Genomic DNA, 7,282 nt, shown 5'->3' on the forward strand with positions numbered 1-7,282 from the left:
CACCATATAGACCTAACTCTCTTTTGGATGAAGCAAAATCAGCTGCTTCTGAGAGTCTGGGTTTCTTCCAGAGCTGGGGAAGTGCTAACCTCCATTGAGGGAAGTGTTGCTGACTTCAGGACCCCACCCCCACCTTCCAGTACTTTTTGAGCTTCATCTGGGTTCTGGATATAAAGACTGAGAGCACTTGGTCTATATGGGATCCAGGGGCACGGTGGCCCCCGTGAAGAGCAACTGACCAGGAATCTGGCATAAAATCCCCTGTATGTAATGCTAGTAAAATATGGAGGAACAGAAAAAGAGTAAAATCAATCACCTTGCTGGCAACAATACACCTTTTAGGGCAGAAAACCTGAAGAACTATTTCTAGAGAAGATATTTGTACTCTTCAACCAAAGCCTCAGGAAAGGCCATTGTTTCTGGAAGCCACACTGTGCATGTGGCATTTGGGCCCTGATAGGGAGGCTGTTCTAGAAAAAGCTTCCAAATCTCAGCTTGCATAATTTCCCTCCTCAGTGGGTACAAACCTACCCAAGCGTGTCTCATTTGGTGTGAGAATGAGACAAATATGAGACAAAAATCTCATATTTATTGAACTTCTGTCCTCGAACATAACATCTCTGTTCGAGAACAGAAGTTCAATAAATATGAGAACAAAAGTAGTCTGAGTTAATCATGAAGAAAATTTGGAAATGTGTTGTTAGAACTTCCTCTATTTGCTATTAGCAATCCTTTCTTTTTTGCAACTTTATTCAAACTTCCTTTAGGAAATGATTCTGAACACTCTTTGGCTGCATCTACTTTATTGAAACTTACCACAGGGAAGGAAAGGTCACTGAGGTATTTTGCTTAAGGCAGTGTGAAGCCAATGAAGAATTTCAATCCCGATACACATAATAAATTAAAATGAACCATATCCTCAACAATATTTGATGAGAGTAGAATAGTAGTTCTCAAACTATTCCTATCATTAAATTTAGGAGAATTTCTTGCTGCTCTAAATAATGCAATTTAATTTGGCTTTTTAAAAACACAAAATATGGGGGAAAAATTTTCAAGACAAAATTTCAAGTTCACAATAACCAAAACCATGTAAAAGTATGCACATTGTTAAATGAAGACTAAATGATGCAAAAAAGAATCAATTGCAGAAGTGTTGGGATTAAGGATTTTTTTAAGTTCTTCTTTTAAAATGATTATGCCATTTTTAATTAGAAAAAAACCTACAATAATCCATTAATTTGTTCAACAAATTTATTGAGTACCCACTGAATGCTAAGTACTATGTTATGGGCTGCATATACAATAATGAACAAGCCAGAACATGGTGAAAAACACTCTTAACCAGTTTATAAAGCATCTCAAAACTAAGATATAGATTTAATTACTGATAAAAATTAAAATATTCCAAACTTATTTGCTAAATAGCGAAGCATAACCCTAAAAGGAAAGTGATTTTCTATATTTGGACAGCTAAAAGACATGCAGTTTCATAATCTCTCTGTCACCTTAGAATGTCTTCACTTCCATCAAAACAAGAACTTTCCTAATGAATATACAAAAAGACAGCTAATAAAATAAAATTTGAGTCTACTTTCCTCAAGCCTATATTTCAGAACAATCTCTCTCTAAGTTTATTCTCAACTTAGGGAGGGATAAGATGGAGATAGATATTAGGTAAGAAAGAAAAACTTGCTGAGATCCAACATATGAGGATCTGAAAATAGTGTCTTAGCAGAAGTGCAGATCTTCTTTAAAAGCAAGCAGCAATGCTTAGGATTCTGTTCCACTCTAAAACCAAAAGATATAGAAATACTGTGAAATAACCGAACCTCAAAAATGCACTTAGCTGAAAGGCCATTTCCTGAGCAGAGGACTCAAGCAAGCAAAAAACAAACTGAAGGTGAAAACAAAACACTTGTTTTATGTTTAATTACCACTTAATTTTTCACACTTCTTTCTACAGATACTGGAGGACAATAGGAGCATAATTCTTTTTGATGAAGATTCTGTTGACTCATTTGTATCTTGTGGGAAGATCAAGAGCTGGGGAAGGGAAACAAGTCATTCAGCAAAGACTAGCAAAAACCTAAAAGAATTGAAGAATTTACAGTGAACCATTTAAACCAGTCTGACATAAACCCTAAGTGAACGCAACAATTCCATGCAGTAAAAGACTCATAAACACTTTATCAGAACCATCAAGGGTGAGTTCTAGTGGAAAGTAAAACTGTAGTACCTGAAGAGGAGTGAGGAAGGAACATCTCACTGCTTCCTCATCTGGCTATGGTGTTTGTTCAGAAGGAAGATGACACCAGGGAGGAGTGCTGACTGCACTGTCACCTGTTCCAGCAAGAGGGGAATGTGCCAGTTTAAGAGGAAAGATCAGTGTCATGGAGGTTGGGAGTTAGATGACAAAAAATCTTTAACCAAAAAGAACACGGGGGGATTATTAGGACAACATAAACTAGTTAATAGGAGTGACATTCAATTTTCTCAGAACATCCTTCTTCCTGTGGAGGCACGTTTTACCCTTGGAAAGCCACTTACCAATCTTTGCTTCAGTTTCACTACTCCTGCCTTCCCCTATGTCCCATGGTCATTGATTTGATGTGACCTTTGTGTATTAACCGTGAAACAGGCAGTGCTTTGTAAGCATCATCTTGGTTACCAAGGTCTCTTGGTCCTTTCTCTTCAATGACTCTCAAATTCAACTTGCCTTTTCGGTTCCCATGTTAACCACCATCCCCATTTCACAGCTGGTTTCGTGAAGCGATAAGCTCTTAGTCATCTTCCTATCTATGTACCTTCCAATCTAGTCTCTCTTGGTAACTAAGTCTGGATAAAAGTTCTTAAGAACTTTTTTCTTTGGCCACTTCTTGTCATTTCCCCAATTTTCACCAGGGTAAAGCCATAAAAGCTAGTTACTCTTTTCTTCAAAAATCCTGCCCCTAACTCCATCTCACTATGACCTGAATCCCTTCAATATAAATATTTATATTCAGCTATAGAAGTTTTCTTAGTTTCTTCACATGTTCATTGTCTCCCGTAAGTTTATATAAAAGAGGAATTTATTCAAAAGAAAGCATATAAAATGCCCCCCACAGTTTTAAGCTTATCCAGGTCAATGATAGTGTCTTCTGTACATTTGTGTAACCCACAGTGCTTCACATGGTTTTGAGCATACCTAAAATAGCTCTACTGTGATAAATAACTATTGTGGTTAGGCCTTGGTGTGAGATCCACTCTGACTCACTCCATCGGTTACTCCAGGTCTCCCGCCTGGCACAGTCTCTGCTCATCTCTGGCTGGGCACCTTTGCTATGCCAGGAGCAGATGGTCCTTTCCTATGAGGAGGACTAGGAACCTGGCAAACAGTACTTCCCTGAATGCTGCTGCCCAAGCAGCAGGGCTATTATTATAAAAGGAATGGTGCTATTACTGAAGTAGAGTCCATCCTCAAAGAGCTGCAATGGCTGGGAAAAAAATGACCTCCTTTATCTCCAGAATCGACTGCTTGTCCTTTTAGAAATGGACACAGAGGAGGCTTATAAAACACTTCTAACACAGCTTGTTTGCTTTGCTCATGTTTTCACATCATCCACAACAGCAAAATCACCTACCCATTTTCCAATCGGCTTCTTGTCACTACAGCATTCTGAGACCTCATCATGCTCTTCAATCCACCCATCGTGAGCTTCATAATCAGCTTCCCACTTACCACACAGGGAATCACACTCTGCCTTTGGTTTCAGAAACAGTCCTCAAGAGGCAAAGGTCAACTGATACTTGCAATTGAAGCAATTTACCTTTTTTTTTTAAAATAGAGAGTTGGAGCTCTTAGTGAGGCTTGGCATCTTGTTCAAAATATAATCAAACCTGAAGTCTCATCTTTCATTTGATTGCTTATTTAGTTTTCCTTCATCTGTTCATTTAATGAATATTTATGAGGTCTGTATACATCCAACAGAATGGGGAAGAGGGGAGCTACAGTAGTGAACAACAAATTGTCCTCATTCCAGGATCCTTTATTCTAGTAGGGAAGGTAAGTAAACAAAAAACTATAATTTAAGACCATTTGTGATAAGACCATAAATGTGGTGCAAGCAAAATTATGAGAAGGCACAGGGTCAGGGTCAGAGTCAGAAAAACAAAAAAAACGAGAAGGCAAAGATCACTTCTTACTTGGATTATCTGGACAGTCTTCATGGAGGAAGTGACATTTGAGTTGGGTCTCTTTTTTTTTAGGTTTAATATTAATTTATTAATAGGGAATTCTATGTATTTTTATATCACAAATATTTTAAAATACTGCAACAACTGTATTTCCATATATTTTGCTTTCTTTTTAATCCCTATGACTTTTTTCTTTACACTTTAAAATTTTAATTTATTTTTCCCCAAACAAAATATAAAAGGACTCATCACATGGAATAATTAGAATGCTAAAGTAGGAAACACAGTTTAAGTTTGTAACACAATGTGAGTGTTGAAAGAAGCTATTCACTAAAGCTCCACTCCACTTTTGTTTTTTGTTTTGTTTTGTTTTTAAAAAGTAATTTGTATTAGAGTATAGTTGCTTTACAATGTTAAGTTGCTTTACAATGTTGTGTTAGTTTCTACTGTAAAGCAAAGTGAATCAGCTGTACGTACACATATATCCCCTCTTTTTTGGATTTCCTTCACATTAGGTCACCACAGAGCACGGAATAGAGTTCCCTGAGCTATACAGTAGGTTCTCATTAGTTATCTATTTTATACATAATATCAACAGTGTATATATGTCAACTCCAATCTCCCAATTCATTCTGCCCCCTCCCTTCCCCCCTTGGTATCCATACGTTTGTTCTCTGTCTGTGTTTCTGTTCTGCAAATAAGATCATCTGTACCATTTTTCTAGATTCCACATATATGCGTTAATACACGATATTTGTTTTTCTCTTTCTGACTTACTTCACTCTGTATGACAGTCTCTAGGTCCATCCATGCCTCTACCAATGACCCAATTTCATTCCTTTTTATGGCTGAGTAATATTCCATACAATGTGATTTACCACATCTTCTTTATACATTCCTGTTGATGGACATTTAGGTTGCTTCCATGTCCCGGCTATTGTAAATAGTGCTGCAGTGAACACTGGGGTACATGCATCTTTTTGAATTATGGCTTTCTCTGGGTATATGCCCAGTAGTGGGATTGCTGGGTCATATGGTAGTTTTATGTTTAATTTTTTAAGGAAGCTGCATACTGTTCTCCATAGCGGCTATATCAATTTACATTTCTACCAACAGTGCAAGAGAGTTCCCTTTGCTCCACACCCTCTCCAGCATTTATTGTTTGTAGATTTTTAAATGATGGCCATTCTGACAGGTGTGGGGTGATACTTAATGGTAGTTTTGATTTGAATTTCTCTAATAATTAGTGATGTTAAGCATCGTTTCATGAGTTTGTTGGCCATCTGTAGGTCCTCTTAGGAGAAAAGTCTATTTGGGTCTTCTGCCCAATTTTTGATTGGGTTGTTTGTTTTTTTTGATATTGAGCTCTGTGAGCTGTTTGTATATTTTGGAGATTAATCCTTTGTCCACTGCTTCATTTGCAAATATTTTCTCCCATTCTGAGAGTTGTCTTTTTGTCTTGTTTATGGTTTCCTTTGCTGTGCAAAAGCTTTTAAGTTTCATTAGGATTTGTTAATTTTTGTTTTTATTTTAATTACTCTAAGAGGTGGGTCAAGAAAGATCCTGCTGTGATTTATGTCAGAGTGTTCTGCCTAGGTTTTCCTCTAAGAGTTTTATAGTGTCTGGCCTTACATTCAGGTCTTTAATCCATTTTGAGTTTATTTTTCTGAATGGTGTTAGAGAGTGTTCTAATTTCTTTCTTTTACATATAGCTGTCCAGTTTTCCCAGCACCACTTATTGAAGAGTCTGTCTCTTTTCCATTGTATATTCTTGCCTCCTTTGTCATAGATTAGGTGACCATATGTGTGTGGGTTTATCTCTGGGCTTTCTATCCTGTTCCATTGATCTATGTTTCTGTTTTTGTGCCAGTACAATACTGTCTTGATTACTGTAGGTTTGTAGTATAGTCTGAAGTCAGGGAGCCTGATTCTTCCAGCTCCATTTTTCTTTCTGAAGATTGCTTAGGCTATCAGGGTCTTTTGTGTTTCTAAACAACTTGTAAAATTTTCTCTTCCATGAAAAATGCCATTGGTAGTTTGATAGGGATTGCATTGAATCTGTAGATTGCTTGGGTAGTATAGTCATTTTCACAATATTGATTCTTCCAATCCAAGAACATGGTATATCTCTCCATCTGTTTGTGTCATCTTTGATTTCTTTCATCAGCATCTTACAGTTTTCTGCGTACAGGTATTTTGCCTCCTTAGATAGGTTTATTCCTAGGTATTTTATTCTTTTTTGTTGCAATGGTAAATGGGATTGTTTCCTTAATTTCTCTTTATGATCTTTCATTGTTAATGTATAGGAATGCCAGAGATTTCTGTAATTAATTTTGTATCCTGCGACTTTACTAAATTCACTGATTGGCTCCAGTAGTTTTCTGGTGGCATATTTAGGATTTTCTGTGTATAGCATCATGTCATCTGCAAAGAGTGACAGTTTTACTTCTTCTTTTCTGATTTGTATTCTTTTTATTTCTTTTTCTTCTCTGATTGCTGTGGTTAAGACTTCCAAGACTGTGTTGAATAGTAGTGGTGAGAGAGGACACCCTTGTCTTGTTCCTGATCTTAGAGGAAATGCTTTCAGTTTTTCACCATTGAGAATAAAGTTTGCTGTTGGTTTGTCATATATGGCCTTTATTATGGTGAGGTAGGTTCCCTCTATGCCCACTTTCTGGAGAGTTTTTATCATAAATGGGTGTTGAATTTTGTCGAAAGCTTTTTCTGAATCTATTGGGATGATCATGTGGTTTGTTTTTTTTTAAATTTACTTATTTTTGATTGTGTTGCATCTCTGTTGCTGTGCACGGGCTTTCTCTAATTGCAGCGAGCAGGGGTTACTCTTTGTTGTGGTGCACAGGCTTCTCATTGTGGTGGCTTCCCTTGTTGTGGAGCACAAACTCTAGGCACACGGGCTTTAGTAGCTGTGGCACATGGGCTCAGTAGTTGTGGCTCACAGGCTGTAGAGCACATGCTTAGTAGTTGTGGTGCACAGGCTTAGTTGCTCTGCAGCATGTGGGATCCTCCAGGACCAGGGCTCGAACCTGTGTCCCCTGCATTGGTAGGTGGATTCTTAACCACTGTGCCACCAGGGAAGTCAGATCAT

Source organism: Kogia breviceps, chromosome 1 (genome assembly GCF_026419965.1).
Source record: "Kogia breviceps isolate mKogBre1 chromosome 1, mKogBre1 haplotype 1, whole genome shotgun sequence".
Lineage (NCBI taxonomy): Eukaryota > Metazoa > Chordata > Mammalia > Artiodactyla > Physeteridae > Kogia > Kogia breviceps.